General features: G+C 42.0%; 1 long non-coding RNA gene across 7 annotated transcripts in view; it reads left to right on the top strand.

Annotated features, from left to right (window-relative positions):
- LOC311433970 overlaps window positions 1–24989 on the top strand; it is a 130541-nt gene that overhangs the window by 54113 nt on the left and 51439 nt on the right. The window contains exon 4 of one of the 7 annotated variants that reach the window (XR_014691138.1): window positions 23584–23625. The exons of the other annotated variants lie outside the window; for them this stretch is intronic. This is a non-coding gene — a long non-coding RNA (uncharacterized lncRNA). Of the gene's footprint in view, window positions 1–23583; window positions 23626–24989 lie in introns of those variants that run through there. 7 annotated transcript variants of the gene reach the window in all.

Here is a 24989-nt window from a genome sequence, read left to right as displayed (position 1 = left end):
CAGAAGAAGGCCTTGGCCTCAGGACAGAACTAGCAGCTGTGTTGAAGCCCTGCCCTTGGAGAGAGATGACTGGGCTGTGAATGTAGAGATGTGGCACAAAGGAGAAGAGTGATTCTAATGCTTGTTGTGTTATCTAGACTCATACAAGTAGTGCCATGCTTTGCTCCTCCTGTGCTTTCATCCTGTTTTGCAAGTGGAACCTCAGCTTACTCTCACACTTTTTTTTTTCTTTTTTTTTTTATTGTGCCCTTTGTAGTCTAGAAAAGCACAGTGGTGATGTCCTGCCTGGGGTACTTTGAAGGAGAATTTGAGGAAGGAATGAACATGGACTATTCAATGTTTGTTTGTGTGTTTGTAGGGTGCTGTCAAACAAACAAATTCAATTGCTTGCTTCAGAACTGAAAAACTACTTTGGAAAAGGATCTGTCAACAGTGGAAGGAAGAATCATGTGGAAGAGGAAAGGGTCTAAGAAAGGCCCCCAGCAAAGAAAAGAAGGCAGGCAGCTGACTGCTGTAGGAGGGTAGCTTCATTTAGGAGAAGCTGAAGTAGAGAAATTCCTTTCTCAATGTCCAGTTTTGGACACGCGTGTGTTTTCCTAGACTTTTTCTCTATGCCCTGTGTAAACAGAAATGGTCTTTCTCTCAGCTGGAGGTGATGTTGCATGGTGATCAGGTGGCCAGTAAATACACCGGAGAAGGTAAATTTGAGCACAGTGGTTTCTGGAGCTGAACCACAGCAAAAGTTCAAGTGATTGTAGTATCCTTTTCCTGCTTTGTTTTTTTAGACAGTTGAATTGCATATTCTGATTGCAGACCTCTGCAAAACCATGTAGCTCATACACAATGCGAAGTAGAGGTGGCCTTGACAAATGCATGGTCTGCTGTGTATAGATGCTCTGTCTGTGAATGGGCCTCGTTCACTGAGTTCTGCCTCACTTAGAGTCCCAGTGAAAAAGCATCTGGTTATGTCCTTTAGGGATGTACAGTATGAACTGGCTGAACCTTGCCTGTGCTGCCCATTTGTGTGGTCATTTTTCAACAAAGGAAAACTTTGCGTGGTGTGTTACAGGCCATTCAGGGAGCAGATCTCTCAGAAATATGTGATGAGTGCTCAGGATGTTTGGGGCAGAAGAGTACAGAAAAGCAACTTGTGCAATTGTTGGCAAATAACTGAGAAAGCATATTGTTTGCTATAAAATAAATGAACAAAATACAAAGGCTGTGACCTAAGACACATAGGAATAACTTGGACTTTGTCAAGCCTGTGTGCAGAATTCAGCTTGACATGATAGAAGCTGAACAGCTATTATAGGAACGAACATAAACAGAGGAAATTCTTTAATGGTGTCATACTTAGCAGTAATGAAACTGGCTGTCGCAGGGAGAAGGCTGATGGAGGTAAGCAGCAAGCGTTCCAGAGTTACCACCTGTGCCATTTTTGCCTCTGTTCTCACTGGCCCCTTGGAGCTGTCCAGCAGAAGTCACACAGGTGCTTTGTGGAGGTGTCCCGGGGGAGGACGAGCCTCGAGCTGATCTCAGCCAAGGCACCCATGGTTGTTTGCGTGTTTCTAATGGACAGAGGAAGCCCTGGCACACATCTGTTTAAACAATCATTTATCTTTCATGGCAATTGGCCAAAAGAGCTGAGCAGCTTTCCTCAGAATTTCCATCCTGAAGAAATCCTGACAAGTTGATGCTTCTTGCAGTTCCAAGTCTGAATTAAAAGAAAATATAGTGGAAGATTTCTGAGTTGAAAAGTTCTGAAGGGTTTTCATGAGAAATAACTACTCAGCAGAGTGAAATAGTTTGGTCCAAACCAGTCTGTCCTTGCACATGCTCCAAGTTAAGTCCTGGAGAGCAGTGGTTTCAGAGCTTTTAGCTTGTTATTTTGCTTTTCGAGTCATGAGCTTGATTTGGTTGATGCATTTTTCATGTCAGTTATTTCCACCTTTGACCGTAGCACTGGATAAAAATGATGTTGTTAGTGTGTAATTGTATTATCATGAGCTGTGCACAGATCAAGACTTGTGACTTCATTGACTATACAAAAGCTTTTCTTAAATGCATGAAAAGAAACCACACTGACAGTGCCTTTGGCTTTTGTTTCTGATGTCATAAAAGAGATGAATGTGATTCCTCCTGTAGCTTTGTTCTTGAACAATAAATGAGGTCAGCAAGACAATTCAGACCGAGTATGCTCCCATCAGAAAATGGGATTTAGCTAAAATAGAAATAAATCTCTGCGTCTGTTCAGTGGTGGTGTCCTGTAGGACCGACAGTTAGTTCCAGGATTTTCCTGGTTTATCTTCTCCCCCAGGACCTGCGTGGCGTCTGCATTACACTGCAAAATTTGCTCTGCTATTGCACTACTTTATGCGTGATGAAGTTTGGCAAAACCAGCAGGTTTTAGAGATGCAGATGCCCTAAGTCACCTGGCACTACTCACCTTCAGCAGTAGTAGGGATTCCTTCAGGAATAGTAGGGATTCATTTATTCATTGAAATGGATGTTGACCTCTAAAAAAATATTTAGGTGTGATTTTTTTCTGACAAGAATTCTGTGGAAATCAGTTCTTTCCTGCAGAATAATAAGATTTACTTGTCATTTTTCAATGGGAAAAAGAATTCGTTTGATTATTTTTTTCTAATTTGTTATTATTTTCTGTATGGAGGTGATGAAATTATTGGTAATGGTCAAGGTGATAGAGATAACCTACCTCCATCTCTTCAACTTCCTTTATTTTGGTATGTTTGCAGTCTTGGCTCCATATTTAACCTATATGGAGAGTGGTTATGTACCTTTGAAATGTGATTGGGTGAACCTCCTAATTTCACATGTGCATGAAGCAAGAGTGGAAAATGATCAGCTGCTCTGTTTTATCTTGAGACGTTGGAAATAAGATTTAGGTTTCTGCCTAAAATAGCTTGGACCTGGTTTCCCAGTATGCTGCTAGAACATCAAAATACCTCTGTTGAAATCAGTATTTCAGAATGCTTGAAGGAAGGCAACTAGGTTTAAATATTTAAGGTACAGGCAATTTCTGTAGGAAGATAAGTCTTTAGGGAAACTTTCAAATACCATAATACCCCTTATTCTGCATGGTTATCAATTTCTTCTCAGTTGTGGCTTCTGTGGAAGGCTAATTTTCTTGCTCCAAGAAGTTATTATTTTCCTTCACCCTAAGAAAATAAACTTAATGGATGTACATGTAAACATGTGCTTCAAGCTGCTCCAGTAGGGCCCAAAGCAGTATGGACAGAAGTATTTCTAGTAACTTCAGTTTGATCATTTCCATTCAGTCCCATAGTGAATGACAGTGTTGTTTAAAAAAAATAAAAAAAAAAAGAAGGAAGCTTTGCTGAAGAATAGCAGTTGGTATTTGTAAAATGAATCCAAGTGTTGCTGGTTTCCATTGTTTAACACAGTTGTGTCCTGGGTAATACCTGTAGCAGTTTACTCCTGTTCAGAAATACTGATCTGCATTGAATCCTGTTTGATCTTTAGCTCCAGATGTTACTTCCATAGCTATGCAAATTCTTTACAAGAATGATTTAACCAACTTGGTTCCTAGGAAATTATCACTTTCCCTGAAGCATTTGCAATGGTATCTGAACAAAAATGCGTATACAAAGCAATTCTGGAGAGTTCCAGTTAAGTCTGCTGGGCTCAGAGGGCAGCATTCTTGCCTCACCAGCACTGCGTAAGTCAGGTCCACACAGTGTGCTATGGAGTTTGAACAACTCTGACGAAAAGTCAGATCAACCTCCTCAGCTGTGAATGGCTTTACAGGTCATGATCACATTTTGGCTTGTTTGTGACACGAACACATAACCTTACACAGATGTGTCTATACAGACTCCTTGTCTGGGCAGGTTTTCTCTCGATGATGTGTCATGCAGCATGCCTCTTTGCTCTAGCCAAGCTCAGATAGGATGTAAATCATAGGAAGTTAGGGGAAAAAAAAAAAAAAAAAGGAAAAAAAAAGTGTGGTTGAACCACAAAACCAATTTCCAAGACAGAAAATCAAAAATAGAGATGTTGCAGAATGGGATGCCAAAATGTCCTTGCCATCTGGGAAGAGGCCATTGGGCAAATTTCATAGAAATTTTCTGTGGAGATGTTACAAACAGCAAGCGTTCTGCAAAGCCTGCAAAAATCTGTGTATCCCTTGATTTGGATGGCTGTTGGACTGGACTTTGAGTGGCCACTTAATATCTTGATTCTTTATAGAGAAAATGGCATTATTATTTCCCTTAGCTCAACTGTAGCTTTTTCACCTGTGTTAACTGTCACCACTCACACATGAGCTATTTGTGTAGGATGGAATCACTGGTACACAGGAAGCTGAAGGTGGTGGATATGTTTCCCCCTTACCCTCCTTGCTGCACAGGTAGAAGAAAACAGCACTGAACTCTGGTGTTAGCTGCCAGTAGTTACCTATTGCTACCTGGATTGCCAGTCCCTAAAGCTTGACTCGCTGTCAGAAGGATGTGACACATATTTGCTGCAGTGCCATAACATCCAGAAAACTACCCAAAACAAAATATTCAACAATTCAAGAGGGAGATTCATTGTTCTTCTTTTTCTCTGCTATCACAAATATAAGATGCTACTTTTTATTGCTTAGTCTTGGGCATTAGCTGTGGCAATCTGTTTAATAGCACTGTTTTTTTAAAGAGGATACAGTCCAAGGAAAATGATCCTTTGGTGTAAATTGACATTGTTTCACTGATTTCACTACTGAGACAATCGTTTGTATGAAGTGAGTATCATACCTGGAGTCTGTATCTCCAAAGGTCACAGGTGTATGCCACACCTCCTGAACCTTCTGCACTCATATTCAGTGCAGAGGTATGTGAGATAGCTTGAACACTGAAGCATAAATTGGTTGTTTTAAGAGGACGTTGCATTCACAGACATGGAAGTACCTGAGAAGACCTGGACATATCTGTGGGTTGAGCAAAGTATCCCAAGATTACAGAGCAAGGAAAAACTGTAGATGTCTGTCTGTTGGGCTCCCATTTTACCTAATAAATATCTGACGGTTTGGTTCAGTTACCTGTCTTTGCTAAGAGGATTTTTTTTTTTAGTTTATTTTATTTTTTAGCATTCAGTATGACTGAGAGGGAAGGGGAGGGTGTTATTTCTCACCTGGAATAACACAGCTCTCAGCTGCATTTTTTATTTTTATCAGAAGAAGCCCAGAGTAAGAGGAGTACCAAGTTAAAGGAAACAACAGGAGTGTAAATGTCACTTAAGCATATACATCAGCAAGCCATTCTATCCCGAATGCTTGGAAAATTTGCTGCCTAAATACTGCTTTTTCTTACTCCTTCCCTGCTCTGTCTAGCTCTGATCATTCTCAGCCTTGGGACAGAAGGTGGGTGTGGTGCTCAATACCAACGGTGCACCATCACTGCAGAAATCTTTATAAAGTCCAGATATTGCTCCATGCAGAGCAGTTGAAAAACTCTGCCTTGAGACAGGCAGGTGGACGCCTCGGCAAGGAGCCCAATGCAGGAACTAAACTGTTGCATGCACAGCCCCATTAAAGTACCTTTCAGTTTGGAAACGGGAAAAATGCCTTAGGCAGACCATTCTCAAAATAGCATTGTGGACACAAAGCCAATATAAACATTAGAAGCTCTTAAAGTGCATTTGTTTGAATCATGGGTTTGAATTGACTCCTTCACCACTGACAGACAGTGCATCTATCTCACTTGCAGCTCTCTGGAGGTTTCTCAGCTGTTTGCATCGAGACAGAAACCATTCTTCAGGGAGGTTTCTGTAACATGGCTGTTTCTAGAAGGTAAAAGGTCAAAGCAAAATTCTAGAAACCTAGCAAAGAAAAGACTGTGACAGCCCTGCCCATCATCTGTGTTGATAGAATTTTCTTGCAGCAATTAGTGTTATTTATTTGTTTTTACAACAGCAGCACTAATTTAGTGTTATTAGAAGCGCCAGCTGTGGCTGGGGTTCCATTGTTACAATCAGTGGAGGGTCATGGTGTAATAGGCAGGTCCTCTCTGAAATGTTAATGCTTTATTCTGAGCTGCAAGACAGCGTATGGGAAACAAGAGGGATTCTTCTTCTTATCCTGCAATTGGAAAATGGTGGCATGCAAGATTTCACAAGTAGTCTAAGGCCACCCACAGTACAGAAACTGTAAGCTGGGGGTTGTAAATCTATCAGCTTTAATGAGGTGTCTGGCTAAAGAGAATCTCATATGAGCCCAGTTTAAAAGTTAAACAGAGAAAGCACTCAAAGGTGCCATACCCAGCATACCGTGTGTCCTGGTGATACTGTTGAAGGCAGCACAATGTCTCCACATACTCGGAGTGCACATGTGTGAACACTCACCCTGGTCTAGATCAAAGCAGGAAAATGGCAGATTTCAGCAGAGGACAAGTTTGCTGAAAACGCAGACCATACAGCTCTGAAACGACAATTTGCCTCCTTTTTTTCCAGAGTGAAGCAGAATGTATGTAGACTGCTTTTTCTGGACATAAGAGCTCTTCATACTGTAAGTCAACAGCTTCTTGACCCACTCTTTTAGGTTTTTACCTTCACACCTGCAGCAATGCAGGTGCTCCCAGTTAGTTGTATGATGTTGCCTGGCTTTCACCAGGAGGTCAAATACAAAGCATAATGAGAGACAAAATAGTCTAGCATACGGTGGTAGAGATGGCAAAAAGGAGTGGAAATGAAAATGCCTTCCATGGTGAAGCAAAGAACTTTTAAAGGTTAGTTCGTGAACTCTTAGTGGCTGGACATTTCCTGTCTTTCCTCATTCTGTATTTTCTGATATATGAAGTTAGGATGTTCCAGATGGAACAAGCTGCCAGGATGACAAGAGGTTGTTTGTGCAAACTGAAAGCCTGAAATGTTTTCCTTTCTTGGGTTTGGGAAGATGATATTCAGTGGTAATATTTGCATTGCTTTCGCTCCTGAAAGGAATAGATTTCCGAAGTCATGCAGATAACCCCTGTTGTTGTCCTGCTTCAGTTCCTGATCAGCTATTTTGAGCAACTGCTTGTGGACAAGCAGCAAGCTGAAGAGGAGAAGGTCTGTTCTTGCCCAGAAAGATGGCAGAATGCTGCAGAGAGGAGCTGAGTTAGTGAAGGTACAGGAAGTCACCTTTCATCAGTCCCCATTTCCTTACTGGCATTGTGCATTGATGAAGTTAGGGTGAAGATATTATCACAGGTTTCCCAACACACAATTCTAATGCTGTAAGGCTGATAAGGTATCTGAAGGACAAACAAGGAACTCTTCTAGGGATGAGCCTGATTTGCTGCCAGGTGAGGTCAATGCAAAGACTTCAAGCCTAGCTGGATTGGCCAGTTTTTTACCACAGTAATTAAATGTTTGTTGTGATTCTGCCTTCCTGTTTCACCTTCCAGCAGACAGTAATCCTTTAACATTGCAAGTGTTCCCTTTTCTGAAAGTGCTGTTTTTGTCAGGTGGGGAGGGAAGTGCAGACTGCATCAGGCTACTCTTGATGTTCCCTGACCGGGAATAGACTTACAGGCAGTCTGCCGGGACCCTGCTGCTCTTGACGATGCAAGGACCCACGAATTCTCCACAACACACCATTATATTCCTTTTTGTGTGATCTGAATGAAGTTGTCCCCTGCACAAGAGCAGAGCACCTTGTCATCAGGTACGTGTCTGATCACGGACCAAAGCACACGCCTGTACTTATAACAAGGCAGCTTTCATCTACCGGCAATGGGAACATGGCAGAGAGGCGTAACTGAACCTCCTAGAAAGAGGCAGAATAGCTTGAACAATTCCTCGCTGGCGGTGTCTCGGGGGCCCGCAGGACACAGCAGTGCAGAAGAGAAGCAGACTGGGTGAGCAGCCCAGCCCAGGCCTAGGGCAGAGATTAGCCACCTCTAATGCAACTTACCATAAGGCATTGAGGCAAAAAAATAAGGAATCCATTACTTCCCTCTGTCTTGTCTGTATATACTGTACTAATAATTCACATTGTAAGGAAAGGAAGATACTCCTTTAATTAGGTGTTAAAACAGGCTACTTCTGGCCAGTCCCATGTGATTGGAAACACTTTGTTCATCACTATCTAATTTTCCCTGAAGTGTTCATCACATTTGTTCTTGATTTTTTGCAGATGTTAAGTAAAGAAACTCCTTCAATTTCAAATAAAGAACATCCTAAAAATAACTTTGATTCTTAGGAATCAGAAAAGTACCTAAAACATATCCAAATAGACTTTTGTTTTTTTTCTTTCCTTCTTGTAGCTACATTAGGGAACTCTGGAAGTATATCTGCTGTAGTCCCTAGTAGGAGGTGGACTGGCGTTTGTACCTTTAATATCGTGGCCAGCCCTGAAGCCCTGATCAATTTGCCAAACCTGGGGTAGTCTTGGTTCTCTTGTTGCTTTTATTTGTTTTGTTTTAAATTAAGGAAAGACGGTGCTAGGCTCCTAGGGGAAGGCTGGTTTGTAAGCTGTGTGTTTGTGCTGTGTTTATGGAGAGCTGTATGCAGAGGAAAAGCTGGACTGGGAATATACTGCTCTATGAAAGTGAGCTGTAGCAGTTTAGGTCTTGGGACAGCACTCTTTTTATAGCGTGATGATGTTAAGCTGGGGAATACTGCCTGGGATGAAAACTGTTGCTGTGAAGGTGCCTCCTGAGGAAAAAGAAATCACGTGGGGAAGCAGCAAGGGATGGAGTTCAGCAGTTCAGTGCAAGGTTTCCTGAAATCTCTGAACTTTCCCCCTTGGAAAAGAGAAGTCTGCTGAGGGCACTGCTGAGAGTAAAGAGTGAGAATGAAAGGCTGTGCAATGCAGCAACAGCCCTGATCCTCCAGCAAGTCCCTGGTGGCAGGGAAATGGGGCCTGGCAAGCTTACTGCAATCCCTGTCAAGGCTGAAAGATGAGCAGAGATGAACTCTGATGAGCTGGGCTGGGTGTGAGATCCCAGGTTGCTTCTCCCTCAAAAAAAAACCTTCATTTGAATGTCTGGGGACTTGAATAACGTGCTTGCTGTTCCCTGTCTTCAGATGGCAGGCAGGTGAAACCCAGCTTCAGACACAGGCAGCCTGTGGAAGTGATGCAGCCTTAGAAGCTGTTTTGGAATGGTAAGTGTGTCCTGTGAGACCTCTGTTTGGCTGTATGGTGCAAATGTCTTTGACCAGCCTGTTTAGGATATCGTGGGTGTTAATATCTTTGACAGAGATGGTGGGCAGTGGGTGATATTATTTTATGAACGTGCATGTAAAAAGGTAGAAGTGCAGAACTGTGAAAGTTAGCCTTCTACCTTGCTTTGCCTGCATGTGCCCTCTGTCTGCAGCTCTCCACAGTGTATTCTCTGCAGCTAAGGAAAAAAAATAAGGCTGGCTTGTGGTGCAGTCTGATACTTAAGCCTTTTTTTTTTTTTTTTTTTAAACTGATGGTGTGTTGTTGGGATAGTGTCTATGAAGTTAAAGCTCTTATCAGAAGCAGTGATGCTTTTAGTATAAAGAGAATGTTGTAAATCCTGGAGTACTGCATGTTCAGAAAAAGGGTGGCATCATCTACTGACATGCTTTTTTTTAAGCTGATTCATCATAATCTGCAGACATTTAATGGTCCAGATGAGCTTACAAGTGGTTCATGTCTGACCTCTATTTCTTTTGCAATTTGAAGGATTATGACAAATACTGAAATATATTGCTATTATTAATGGGAAATGGCTTGAAATCTTTTGTCCTAGGATGTAAAAATTTCATTTTGCTTTTGTTAAAAAAGAATAGTTAAAATACATTTAACTCGTGGAGCATAAAACATGACTTGTCATCATCATGTGTAAAGTGATGGCCAGTGGGTTGCTAATCCACAGAAACATCTGAAGCTTGCATGAAACTCTTATGCAGCTTTCCAACTGCTCATGCCTCAAGTGATTTATGGGAAAGTGGATAGAAGAACTAGTGCATAAGTCTTGGCTGGAAAATCGCAATGAAACACTACTCCTACTACTGTAAGGGAGCTTCCCTGCCTAAGCCAGTTGTAGATCTAGACCAGGTTGGGCTGATGTTTGCCAAGACCACTTGGCGTACAGGACTTGCTTTGAATAGTATGTTCTCGTTGATCATGTGAGTGGTCAAACTGGTGGTGGTGGTGGTTACAGACAGCACTGGGGAACTTGCTAGCCTTCCCTGTGTCTTTGCTTGGGGCCCTGGGAAGGTGCAGGATGCTTCCCTGCATTTCACTTCCTGAGCAAAAGATGCCTTTCCCACACCTGATTCTTGTTGTAACTCTGTAATATGCTGCTAAATCCAGTCTTTGCTGCTGCTTTCATTGATATTCTTCCCTTCCTTATGCTGAGAGGTGGGAGTGGGGAAGGAACCAGAAGAAGCATTTTAAAGCTATAGGAATTCCCTTCTCTTCTTTCCCTGTTCTTGATTTTTGGCTAGAGGTATTTAGTCATCCCTTTCAACTAGTGGAGCATGCAGAGTGACGAGGAACATAAAGTCCCAGGAATGTTAGTAATTACTTTTTGCAGTCAAATATCCATGAGAGTGAAAATACTAGCATAATGGTTTGCCAGTTCCTTGTTCATAGCATACTAGCATAATGGTTTGCCAGTTCCTTGTGATACCTGATGCAAATAATGCCTCTTTTTTTGAAGCAGGCTGTGGTTTGGATGGCAGAGGGGGCTAGGAATTGTTATTCATCAAACCCAGCCCTTTCTGTAGTTACTCTAGTCCTGTACGTATCGGCAGGGATGCTGACCAACATGCATACGGTTCAGAAGCTGGCTTACTGCCTGAAGTATAGAACTTGCTGGCCTGACCAGAGTTCTGTAGTGACCAATGTTACTTTGTGTGCACTTTGTTTGGGTTTTGCTTTTCATTAACAATTATGCTGTGGTCTGTTAAGACTGGATCCTGTGAAGCTCTGGTTGGATCAGGAAATTATTTCTGGTTGGAGACCGCTGAATCAACTTCAAGAGAGCAGGACTGAGCAGGTAGCAACATCTCAGCAGTGGTCTGAGACCTGCCCCTCAAGGAGATGCAGGGAAAACACTGCTTGGGAGTAGCCAGCCACAGCTGAGTGCAGGATTGAAAGACCTTTGCAGGGCCTGGGCAGAACTCCAGAAGCCTGTTCTGGAGGGGAAGGGGATAGGAGGAACGGTTGGTTTATGAATGTGTCGATCTTCCACGGGAGCTGAGCATAGGAGATGATCTAAGAGCCAAGCTCTGGATGGCTCAGGGTGCCATTGCAGGCTGTGTTGGTGAGGCTGTTGCCTGCCACTTGTCGTGTCCCTACAGAGTAATGGGACAGAGTAAAGTATCCTGAGACCTCATTAGGAATACCTGACTCCTTCCCCCCAAATTTATATGCACACATACTGTCTTGTTTTACTTCCTTCTAGCCAATGTTTTGGCTCAAGTGATGAATGGTGTGGTAGAAACCTGTCTTTTCCCTCAACCCGTCAGCCCCAGAAGTCTGAGGGAACTGGGGGGGGCCTCTGCAAAGAATTTCTTGATCAAATATTTTTTCAGAGTCTCAGCAGAAAGACCATAAGAAACATACATAGTGGGGAGCAGTAAATGCAATGTGTGCACTCTGTAATGGAGGAATAATTTTTGACACTTGCAGCTTAAATTGAATGTTTTTTTCTAACCTCACAGCTTTTGGAATTTCTGCCCTCAGAGATTTCCAAGACTCAACTAGACAAGTCCTTGAGCAACCTGGTCTAATTACACAAGCTCTGAATTGGGGGTTGGAGTAGATGACTTCCAGAGGTCCCTTCCTGCTTAAATTATTGTATAATTTTATTAACATTATCCTATACTCTGGTACTTTTCTCACCGGGTGGTGTGTGATATGTGTTACACTATTCTGGAAGGGATTTTCCAATTCATTGAAGTTGTTCACACTGAAGTAGTCCTTAAAAAGATTAATAAACATTATAGTACACCATATTATCTTACCATTTGTGTGCTCCTCTTCATATCAATTTTTGACTGAATTCTTGGCTGCTGTAAATGATTTTAGCTATGTGGATGGTTAGTTGCAACACATATTTAAATTTTATATATTCATGTGTGAAATTCATCTTTCTTAGTACTGTGTGTCCAGTTTGCTCTGGCTAGAAGGAGATCTAGAACGAGAATCTTGGGGTGTTAAAGTTATCTATTAGCATCTAAGTGCATAAGGAATACCTCTTTCTAACCTGGGCTAAGACCCCTTCTCGGGAGGGGAGCAGGGGCAAATATAATTCAATATTACTTCTAATCTCTTCCTTAATGCTACTATGATTTAAAATATCTTGTGTAAATGAGAGCTGGGTCTTAGCATGCTTCGTTTTAAGATAGGAGTCCAATATTTATTTAATGTTAACCGCTTTCAAGCTGGTGAAATGCCATTGATTTTTATTGGCAGAGAATTTGCCATATTCTGCAGTGTTTGAGGGTTGACAGATTGAAGATCCAACCTCTGCCAGTTGGCTTGGAGGGAACACCAAACCTTGGATGTACGTAATCTTGCGGGAATCTTCCAGACTGCTTCTGGAAATCGGGAAACATTTCCCTGAACTGCTGATTGCTGGGAGACTACACCGCAGGAAGGATAATTCACTTGCTTTTTTTTCTGTTCCTAAACAGCTGTTTCCTGGACATGGCTGGAAACAGGGTACTGGCCTAGAAGGACCTTTGATTTGACTCATTATGGCGGCTGTTGCTTCTCTGTGAAGTAATAGCCAGTTGGAGCTATGCCTAATAATGGTTGGTAAAGGAGGATCCAGACAAATGATACAGCTGGGGATTAAGAGAGGTTGCATTGATGAGGAGTTATGGAAGTGGTCTTACTTGACTGTTGAAATGAAGCTTAAAATTGCTGCTGTTCAACAAATACTGCTGCTGTTCAACTCATGTTGCTGGCTAAAATGTCCCTTGATTTTTAAGGTCTTAATCATATTGCTCTGACAATCAGCAAAATGGCCATATTATGTGGACCACAAGATGTCAACAAGACACACCCACTGTCCACATTTGGCAGATTATTTTTTCTAAAAAGTGAAATAACAAGCTCCAAGAGAGCCAAACCAAACCCAAAATGAAGACAAAACCAGAAGGACCATACAGATGGGTGTGACACTGTGTCTATTATTTGAAACAGACCTTTTTTCAACAGGTCTCATGACACACTTGTCCCAAACTGGAATCTCTAAGTCATCAGGTTTATGGTAACAAATGACTCAAAGTGAGCAACTCCTTCCCTTCTTCTGAATGTTCAGGTTTCTTTAAAATTTAACTTCTATTGTAAGATGAAGGGAGAAAGAAATTGATGCTTGTCTAACCTCAAACCTCTAATGCAGAATTCCATTATTGGTGATGGATAGCATGTCGTGGGCATTCTAACTGCAAAATGTTTTGATAAGTTTGATTCACACCTTAATTCTGGCTTAACTCAGACACACTTGGGGCACCCAAGTTCCTCTTCTAAAGGACGTGAAAATATAACTGTGCTTCAAGTTGTGAGGACTAAAGCAATCGGAGAGCCACCTGAAAACATAACTGTTGTTACTGGATAGTTTCTACTTACTTTATCACCTATCGCATGACTATCAAACAGTATAGGCAGCTAAATCTTCATAACCTTCCTTTTTGTGCTCCACTGCTAATGCAGAACCATTAGTCAATTCCTGTTATTAACTATTTAAAGACATTTTTTATTATTCCAGAATATAAATCAATAGTATAGTTGTTCATAACATCTAACAATGTTATGTTTCATTTATAAAATGGGCTCTCAAAAGTTTTTTTGTTTTTTTTTTTTTTTTTTTCTTCTTGATATTAAAATATTAGCTACAACAAAAATATCTGCCTAACTTTTTGAGTTAAGTATCTCTTGGGGTACCTCATCCAGTTTTTCAAATCTGCCACAGTCAATTAAGGATCACAGCACTTGCTTATTTCAAGTTGAAATTTTGTGGCAAGGATGTTATTAGAATGTGTGGGATCTTCCTTTCTCATATACTGGTGTTTTGGAAGCTACCACTGTGTGCTCTCCATCTTTGGCCGTAGAGAACAGAGTGGGTAAGCAAAACTTTCCATCAGTTCATGACATGCGGTCAAAGTCGCATTTCAGCAGGCACTAAAAAGATCTCACTCTGTTTAAGTTGGTTGACGTTCAGGGTTGGAAATGAAATCATAAAAATGATTCCTTATTACATATACACTAAAGTGCTCTCTTCTGCAATAACTTCAGAAAGGAAGTTTAAGTTTGCTTTAATGCATGGTATATTATTAATGACAGCTCATCTAAAAATCCTCTTCTATCTGAAGGAGGCTAAAGAGTATTTACTCCGAGCACGCATTCAGAACTGATAGGTAAGCAAGGCAAGGCACTTGAACTTTTTACATATTGAAATTTTACCTAGAATTTCTGTCTTGTATCAGCAAAACTGATTTGTGTGTTTTCTTTGTAGAGGCTTTCTGTATCACAAAGTACTTTTTTTTTTTTTCAATGTCTTATCCAATTTCATGATTATACTATTGGATCATAAATTCTGTTTCTCTAGTACCGTTTCTTCCTATATTAAATAATTATTGTATTTGTGATTAGAGGTGTCCCAAAAAAGTGCTGAGAAGTGTGTGGGCGGGTGCTTTTCTGGCAAACTACTTTCTAAAATATGTCTGGATGTGTTTAAAAATATATTTCAAACGAGCCTATGAGACTCTATCATGGTGTAAGGTGATCCTGTCAGGTGTCGTGTAAATATAGTTCTATAAAAATTAGCATCTGCCATGGAAGGATATAATTTTCTTCTTTCCTTTCAAATTTTGTATTAGGCCTTATTGTCTTTTAGAAGCACCAGTAATAACCTAGTGTTCTTCCCGTGTGCATTACTGGAGATGTCTTGGTTTTTAAGGTATTCACTGTATCTTTGTGCATTTAAAAAAAAAAAGAAAAAAAAGTTATGTAACAGAACATGTAGATTACATGTTGTGCCAGGCTCCATTTGGCACACGCAATCAGACTGATTCACTGTGATGAGTTATTGTGAAGTTCAGTGGACATGTGATAAAATATGACGTGGCTACTTGTCAAAGAAACTTGCAGCAGCACTCTCGAGGCACTTCTTGAAAGGGAAGGGAAAGCTAATGGGGTCATCTGGCGTAAAGCTCTTGGTGGTGAATGAATGCTGACGCCCAGATTGTGTGACTTCTGTGTTACTTCACACTCTGAGCAGCAGTGCCTTGCTGGCCTCTGGGTTTAGCTGTGATGCATCGCATCTTTTGCCCATGGCAAAGTGTAACAGGGAAAGTTGTGTTGATCTGATTTCCACATTTCAAAGCTGCAGCTTCTCTGGTATCAGAAAGCTTCCCAATGGACTGAAAATGTAGCCTCACATCTTACTATGACCTTCGTGTGAAGGTGTCTGTATTTGTGGGGCAGTCCTTTCTGCTCGGTTGTTGCAAATCTCACTCTGTAAGGGAAAACGCATATTATTGGTGACAGCCTGCTCTGATCTTTTTGTCTCCTACTGCAGACAGTGCAGTACATCGTGGTGATCCTTCTTAAAGGTTTTCAGAGTCTGACTGCCTTTCAGGTATCATACGGTTTCTTTGGACATAGAAAATAAAATTTCTCTCAGCGGCAGCAAAGACTTGCTATGGTTTGTAGATGAAGGGCTGATCAACTGGTGTGGTTGTGTGCAGGAACAAATATAGATGGGAGAACACCCAAGCTGTCTTAGAAAAGGGTCACAAGATCTCAGCAACCTATTGCAAGCTGGTAAATGACTCAAGGATACGATGGCATAAACCAACAGTAATGACTTAATGACTTTAGTTTTACGTGATTGGCAAAACTGTAGGAAAGCTGAAAGAAGTGACTTTTAAATAGTAGAAAGAGTGGTTTTCTTTTGCTTTCATTACCTTTGGTGTATGAGTATGCATTTCCTAAGGAAGATGCTCTGTATTTGCAGACTGGGGCACTTGCCAAGCACTGCTTCTATTAGAATAGTAAATATTTGTTTTTGATTGAAAGCCCAGTAAATATTTGTGTATAACCCATATGAATAGTTAGGGGCATTTTAGAGCTACAGCTAAACAGACACAGCCCTGCACTGGCCTTTCTGGAAAGTTTTCTTCTTTTTTTTGACAACTAAGTGATATTTTTGTGGGACAGAACCAGAAATGGCTGCTGTGCTCTGCACCTTCCAGGGATCTGGAGGTAGGAGCCATGTCAAAACACGCAAAGATGATCCCCAAATGCTCAGACTTTTCTGAGCTTGAATTTTGAGAGGTGAAACCTTGATGCAGCCCTCTGTATTATAGGCCCATCTGTAATTGTAATGTTGGTTTATGCTGTAAATTTATTAATTTATTTATTTTGTGGGGAAGGAAAGCGGCAGGACAGAGGGGTGGCTATTTGAGATGCACTGTGAAAGGGCTGGTTGCTCCTTATTCTTGAAGTTCATCTGGGAATCCTGGTTCTTTCAATATATTTCTGTCTTTCTGCTTGCCTACCAGATATGCATATTCTCTTCTACTGGGGTCTAAAAGGTTTTGTTGTTTTTTCCTATATTTAGCAATCATCTTGCTGGGCCTTTACAAAAATGACTCTTCAATGTATACAACCACTGCAACATTAACCATTTGTGTTTAGCTGTTACTTTATCTGTGGTTCAGTTTTGTTCTGAATTCTTCTTTGTGGCAGCATCTTCCCAGCGGCATAAATAACGTAATCAAAATGCCTGCTTCGTTCTCCTGCTTTAACAGAAGCCCAGTGCTCTCCCCAGAGTCATTAAACTGACGTGAAAACTGGGTGCGAGTCAAGCTGTCAGTGATTTCCGTCTCTGTTCTTCATATGCTGAGGAAGAGCTTATGCAGTCCGGTTAGGCTGCTGCAGTATGAGGTCAGCAGCAGAAAGGCAGAAAGTGCTGTCCTTGCTGCTGGTAGCCTTTGCAGGGGCAGGAAGGGATGGATGGTCTCTCCTCTTCCTGTTTGGGGAGTGTAAAAACTGTGGGAAGCCTCGAGCAGGGGGTCAGGGATGGGAGGGCTGAGAGTGTTAGGAAAAACAGTAAGACTGAGAACATGCGTGTAACACTGGAATAGCAGCTCACTCCTCGGTATCTGTGTGCAAGACTTTTAGTCGTGAAGGAAATGTTCCACACACGTTCTTATTTCACGCTTGTTCATCACAGGGCTTATTCATTTCCTTAAAGCATCTGGGGATGACTTTTGTCTTCACAAGACTTGCTCAAAGATGACTTCTCTTTTAGCACAATCTAGCAATTTCCCTGATAGCTTCCTAAACAGGAGCCATGCCTAAATATTAGAGGGGTATAGCGGTAACCAGATCATCAGTATGTAGGGTTAGTCCAGTTCCATACAAGCCATATCCAGATGTGCAGCACACTAACACTACTTCAGAACAGACTGTAGAGCACAGACTCTTCCCTGGGTTTGGTTCCAGATCCTCACCTTTGAGGAAAATCCAAACCCGGAGAATTTTCAGGTGTACTCACTTCATGAATATTTCCGTGATGGGGGCTCTGTAGGAAACCAGTCTCTACAGAAATGAAAGAATAATAATAATAATAAAAATTGCAGCTGAATGGAATGCAGTACTTTTGGAGCATCTTCTAGCTCTGAGCAGGATCAAATCAGGCTGTCACCCCTTACAGATTTTCTCTCAACCTGTCCTTAATTCTCCTAATGGTGGATGTTCTGTCCAAGAAAAACATTCCTGTGCTTCACTATTCTTTACTTTCAATGTTTTCTTTAATATGTGTAACTTAATCATATTTCTATTTGTTCTGACCACCATGGATTAATTCTTTCCACTTTTTTTCAGCAGCTCATTTCTCTTCTCTTTAAGCAACCCCAGTTCCTCAGTCTTTTGGCAGCTTGTGATTTCTGAACTTCAGACCATTCCCATGACTCTTCTCTGGAATTTCTCTAAATGGTCCAAATCAGGGCATAATTATTCAGCTGAGGTCTTACAAAAGCTGAGTGAAGTGGGCACTTCATATGCCTTGCAGTTTTTACTCCTGCTCATATGTTCCAGGATGATGGTTACAATTTTATTTATCCAAAAATCTGGTTCTCTTCATGTAGGCAGCAGTTCTGTACAGTCCTCACATCTTCTATCCATGTAGTGGGTGAGTATTCCTACTTCAATGTAAGAAAATTACACTTAGTGAACTTCCCCTGATGTTGTTTTTATTGTACATTTTATTATTATTATTATTTGGGATTTCAGTTCTCTAAGGCAGATTCCCCTTTAGCTGCATCGTCATCCATCTAAGTTACATTTAACTTGGTCAAAATCTTACATGTTAGAACTGTAGATTGATGCAATTTTAAATCCCATTTTGACTTAAATTCCTGGTCAGTCCATACAGGAAAGGTGTAGTAAGAGCATTGCATCCTATTTTGAAGATGAGGGAACTAAGGCTCAGAGGAATCAGGAACTTGGTCAAGGTCATGGAGAAAGATGTCGGGGGAATAGGGTCCAATCCCAGCTGTGTCAACTCCCAGACCAGCGCCTTAACCACAAGCCCATCTTTCTGCTCACTTAGTCTTTCTGTCTGCTTCCTGGGCAGAGCCGGAGGCCTTGGTGAAAGATCAAGATACACTGTAAGCAAACTTGTGTTTATTTTAAAATGTGGTACTTCGTAGGCTCTCAGATAGTCAGCTTGGCTGCTGAGTTTCTGGAGATGTTGGTATGCGTCATGGGGGTTTATGCTACATTGGTATGTGCATAAACCCTGTGACAAATACCAGTGTAGCCAAAGCAGGCTTTAGGAAGCAGGAGGCACCTCAGCTGGAGTTGATTACCACTTCTGTATATCCTGTTGGCTTGGGGAAAATCTGGCAAATAAATGTTGGGAAGAGTGGATACTGAGAATAGGAAGGAATTAGTGGTCATAGAGAGGTCAGAGTGAGTGGCACAGCTTGTTAATATTAGTCCTGAAGCCAGATGGGCTCACAAGATATATTGAATTTGGGAAAGGTGATGCACTGACTCCATTTGGATGCCTCTCCTATGAATTCACTGTGACATTTGGCTAGACCAGCTTCATAGCGATCCCAGCTGCCTTGGTTTAACATAAGTCCTGGAAGTAGAGAGATAATTATGGCACTCTTTGGTTTTTGGCTGCTTATCACAGGAAGTGTGCACCTACTTCACTGGTGGCCCGTCTTGCAACTCTGTTGAAGTATTGGGCCCTGAAAACATCAAGCAAATGTCAGTGAAGGATAGACTTTCTGATGAAGATCAGCCTCTCTTGCTAGCTAGCTGTTATCAGGTATTTATTTCTGAGAAAAGATGACAGCTACTTCCAAGAACATCATCTGGTTTAACCTACTCGGATAATGATCCAGCAAAAAAGCGCCATCTCGAAAAAATTTCTAGCAGTGATGTGATTTGCAGAGGAGATCCTTATGGATCAAGCGTCTCTGCATTGCCTAACTATGTAAGGTGCTAGGGTTAAAATTGTGCCAGGCAGGTTCTGAGCAGCCCTGGAGTGTTGAAACGGTAGGGATGAGGCAGGAATGAGAGGTAATGATGTCTGGGAGAAGCACCTATGCTCGAAGCTCCTCCGAGAAGTAGAAAGAAAGAAGGGGTTAATGCAGCTTGTGGGGGAAAACAGGAAATGTCCCAGCTGGAACTGATTACGTCTGCTGTGTAGACTATGCTGCTCAGATGGGAGACACATGGCAGAGAGGAAGATGTGTTGCTTAGTGCACAAGGATCTGCCATCAGCAGTGAAACGGGCCTTCTGCGTTGGTGAAGCCTCCCACCATATTTAGGGATGGATCTGCTGGTCTCTTAGCTAAATGTCAGGTCACACTTAACCTTTGCCACTGTCTGAGGACAAGACACATGAAAGAAAAGTTGCCCATCTTCCAGCACCTGGCCAACAAGGAGGCCTGCCTGCTGCTGCGTGGTTTTAGAGCTGTCCGGTGCCTCACCGTTCCTGCCCGTGTGCCTGTATCTCGAGGTAAGACCATGACACGAGACGGCTGGGCAGCTCTGAGTATTCAGAGATGGGAGTGTGACCGAGGGAGCCCCCCTGCTGTCAAACGGCCTCCTGCAACTTGACAACTGCCAGGGGCATGTTAATTGTGGCTGTATCTAATTAGCAGGGCACATGACCTCTGCACGAAGTCCTAGTTCATAAGCAGTTACAATACGTACTAACATCTGAGTCATCAAAGCAGGTTCATGCTTCTTCTGTAACAATCAGAGCCATGGGCACAATCCCGTGTCCAGCAGTGGTTAGTACCAGGATCTGTGCAAAATACTCACTAATGAACAGCTGTGGGACAAGCCATCTCCAAAATACTTGTTTGTGGCTATTTTGGTTTTTAAAAAGCATTTGTTACAGAGCACATCCTTTTTTCTTTCTTTCTTTTTCCTCCCCACAGTATAAAGCTGAGGCAGGAGTTTCTAGAAACACTCCACGCTAGACACCTGCTTGGTTAATTTTCTCCATCTTTACAAGGTGTCTTGCAACCTCTGTCAGATCCTGGAGTTTCTCCTTGGACTCTGTAGGCAGCAGCTGGGGAGCATCAAGGCTCATGCGCTCAGGCAGGGCTTTGATGTTGCTCCAGTGATACTGTTGATAACACCTGATTGTTTTCCATCTCGATCTCCTCAGAAATTGAATTTGATCGGACACATGTTAGGCCCTGTAAAACTAGACAAAGGCTTCTCCAACGGGGCTAAAACAGCAGTTGCACAGCTTTTGGTTTTGTTTTATTTAATAAACTGGTACTATTTCTCCTTTTTTTCCTCTTTTGCTGCATGTGGTGGTGCTGGTGGAAGAAGCAGATGTGGGGAGAGACAGCTCATGCTGGTGAGAGAGCTGGTTGCATTCCTGCTAATTAGAGCAGCATAAAGCAAGTCATTTTTACCTTTAAGTAAGAAATTCTGGTATTACGACAAGAAATTTGCAGCTAAGCACTATTCAGTGGCCCTGACAGATTCAAATCCACTATCTGCTTTGCACTACAAGGGCTCTTCTACCAAACTGCTTCTCCATTCCATAAAGAGCTACTTCCCTGATGGTTTAGGCTTTGCCAGAGCCCGGAAAAGTGGAAAGTTGGTGAAATTGCCATTTCTGAGCACATCCCTCAAAGTTCTGATGCTGAATAGATTTGAACAGATGGAGTTCTTCATTTGTTCTGGGAAACAAGACGGACACCTTTTCTTGTAAAAGGAAGGTGGGCATTTCTTCCACAGCTTTAAGATCTGCAATAGCCAGAGGCAGTCGTTCCTGCTTATCTGAATCTGACTGGTGTAAAAAGTGACCGAGTGCCCACAACTGGGGTCAGATTGCTGCTTTTTTTTTTTTTTTAAATTTATTTTTATTTTTATTTTTGAGAGCATTTTTGAGGTGATACTTAGCATTTACACAACAATAGCTGTGGAATTTCAGAGTCATTTCTGCAGAATGAAACCCACAGATGTATGGTTTGAGGAGACTGTTCTTACACGTACGCTAGCCTTTGTTTCTTTTATTCCTCATGGTAAAATTGAAATGGTGGAAAAGATCCCCCACATGGGGATTTGACGGGGAGGCAGCCAAGCCTGACACAGACAAGGGAAATGATTTAGTGGTTCTCTGCCACATAAAGGTCTTGGAGAGTGGAGGTCTCGCTGCCAGCCAGCCCCAAACCCGGCAGGAGAACGAAATCCTCCCCTGAGCCTTTTTGCCACTTGAAAGGGCTGGGTTGAGACACAAGTGATGCCTAGGCCTGGCTGCTCAGGGGTGCGTGGCTCCTGCGGAATGGTTCTACTCAGGGTACCGAGGGGTGGCAGTGCTGGTCCCGTTTGGCTTTCACCTACCAGTTAGGGACATGCACAGCTTCAAACCCTGTAGTAATTCAATTGACTTGATCCTGTGCTGCTGAAACCACTGGTAAAGCTCCCGTCTTAACTTTCAGCACAGCACGGTTGATGTTGCAGGAGCCATTGGGGATAGGAAATGCAGCAAGATGGGAATTGTTCCTGTATTTGTGAAATACAAATAGCTGTATCGTAGTGCAAGGCTAATGCTAAAGTTTCTCACTTGGTTTTTGCTCCAAGAATTTGCACTCAGTTTGTAATGAATGGGGAGATCACTGGCAGCATAGTAGAGGGAGTCTGTACTGCTCTGCTCATTTCTAATATGCAGTAAAGCCTGAATACATAACTCCAACTTCTTTCCCTGGTGGAGTTTGCCTTGGCTTGGTGACTGGGCTGCTTATTCAGTCGCTTTTCTGAGTTTTATCGGTGCTCCAACACTCTGGCAAACACTTCCATGTCTCACATGTTTGTGGCCCTTGAAATTTTTCTTAGATTTGTTTAAGTGTGATGACACAGATGATGTAAAAGCTTTTTGCTAGATAATTATTTGAGCCTTAACATCTTTAAGTGTTTTGTGATGTTCTGCAGCACAGTATGTGACTCGCTTTAATTTTTTTTCATGATCTGCTTTTGTGGAGATCTTGACATCCTCTGCTTGCTCATGATGAAACAAATCTGTAGGCAGAACCTGAATCTTTATGGAAAACATCTTTAGTTCCCTTAATGATGATGTTTTAAACACCACTGATAATTAGATTCTAAGTGACTTGCTGGAGTTCAGACCAGATCTTCAAAAGATCAGTGACCTAATGATTTAATGGCTGTTCTGTTTAAATATTTGCAGAAATGTACTACCCAGTAGAAGATTTATGATGCAGCAACTGAAATTGTTTTAATTGTTTTTGATGAGTAAAATGACATCTAATTGGACAGTAATTGAGATATACCTGAAGATACTTCTCAAATACTTCAACCTCACAAAAAACAAATGATGTTTGCAGAGTTCCAATTAGTATCTGGATAAGATCTGAAGTCTATTTTATTAAGTATGTTTTTTCTTATTTGCAAAAATAAGGGTCGGTCTGTTATGGTTAAAAGAACCACTGCCTTTGTGCCATTCAGAAACATGGAGGTATGGGGGTTCCTTGCTGTCCCCTCAGATCTCAGCCTTGTCTAGTTTCAGCCTAGCGATAAAAATTACAGCAGTGCTGGTGAAGACTCACCCCTTCATCTCTGCCCAGTTCCTTGTGGGATATGCTGCAAAAAGAGCACGGACGTGAAATAGGGTTGATGAACTGGCTGCTGCTGCAGCACAGCCCTGCTAGGCAAGTGAGGCCAGCTGGAACAGCAACACGGCCATGGCCAGGGGGACAGGAGAGGTGGTGGGACTTCCCCTCTCCTGGCTCAACCAGGCCAGGAAGGGAGATGGCGATCTGAAGTACAGGCTAATTTTTAGTATTTTCCCCCTCTTTTTTCCACTGCTGCAGTAGTGTTTCATTAACAAGCCTTGCTGATGAGACCAGATGAGTCTGTAACCCACATGGGAAGGGAAGAATGAAAATAATTCTGATTGAATTCCCACATGCTGGTAGTGACACAACGGGAGGCAGTAGGTGATACTCAGCATGGCTTTAGCTAAGGATCTGGGTCATATGTAACTGAGGTACTCAGTGGCCTGGCCAGCTGTAATGGGAAGAAAAATATTACAAGTTTTTCAGCTGATCTTATCCCTAAGTTGAGAATAAAGTCCCTTTCTCTTACAGATGAGCAAACCCCAGTTCAAAACAGGGAATGAATTTCTGCATGTGGCTTAATGGGTAAGAGAATGTAATGTTTTATATGTGATTCAGCATTCTGGCTCCCAAAAGGTTATTCAGCTAGTCTAAAATATAATATGCTTGGAACAATGACAGCACCCCTTCTGTTATATTGTAGAAACTTTTTGCAGTATTTTGTTAAGGATCAGTGAAAAATGAAACATTACTCCTTAATCCCTAAAGAGTCATCTAGCAGAGCAGTTGAAATGCACAAGGAATAGTTATGAAGAAGAAAATAATGGACTTGCTGTTTAGCCCAACAGAAAGTCTTAGGTGGCAACTCCTGTTTTGCCGTGAATAGCGATTTCTCTGTGGCCTTTTATTTTGCGTTGATGTAGGTCAGTAGAGCAGCAAAATTCATACACAGCCAGCAGTCAAACTGATGGTTAGTTATATACCTGAACAGAAAAGGCCTGCTTTCTATCTCTGCACTTGTAAATTATGAAATGTTTACATTGGGAAGATCGACTTAAGCGTGTGGGAGCAGAAGACCTGCGTGTCCTGAAGACATCCTATCAGAAGAGCAAGGCATCATCAGTGCAGCAACCCTTGTATTGTCTTCTGGATTCATTGGCAAAGAACAAAGTAGTTACCAATGGACTACTGGACTTCACAGTGTGCAGAAGTTACACTGGGGGGGGGAGATATCTCAAAACTATAAGGCATTGGGGTAGGTGGTTCCTGCTAAGTTTAATTTGGGGATTGGGATATTTAGTTCTCCAGGTGGCTCCGAAAACTGTACCCTAACTGGCATTTAAATGCCTGTTTTCAAAAATTGCTGATACCTACAATGCACTGTTAGATATTGACCCAGACAGGGCTGTAGAATGGGATTGCATTTCAGGAATGCATTTAAAACATAAGACTTAGTGTTTTCCAGCTCCCCCTTCTCCTACACTAACATTCCTCGGTTACTTAGATGCTTAAAATTCTCGTCATCAGCCTGCACGCTGGGGTAACGCTGCTGTGCTTTGTGCTGCTGCCACAGTTACCTTGGGGCAGAGGAGGATGTAGACATGAATGCTGACTTGCTGCTCCTCTCAGGGAGAGCTATGGGCTGTGCAGAACCACTGCTAGTGCGGATCAGCTTGCGGAGGAGCTGTCACCAGCTCAGTAAATTGACTAATGCTATCTCCCTTTCAGCTTGGAAGGACTGTGGCTTGGACAATCATGCATCCAGACCCTGCCTAAAAGCCGATTTTAAGCCTATGCCAAAAACTTAGCATTCAAAATGCAATGCCTTACTCTGGCCTTCTTAGTCTAGTGCATGTTGTTCTGCCTTTTTTTAACTAATACTGTGGATCTCATTAAAAGGTAAACCAATATCATAGTATGCTATTGACTTGACTGTG

This window comes from Aythya ferina (genome assembly GCF_964211825.1).
Source record: "Aythya ferina genome assembly, chromosome: 3".
In the NCBI taxonomy this organism is placed as follows: Eukaryota; Metazoa; Chordata; class Aves; order Anseriformes; family Anatidae; genus Aythya; species Aythya ferina.
This window is presented reverse-complemented; position numbering and strand designations above follow the sequence as displayed.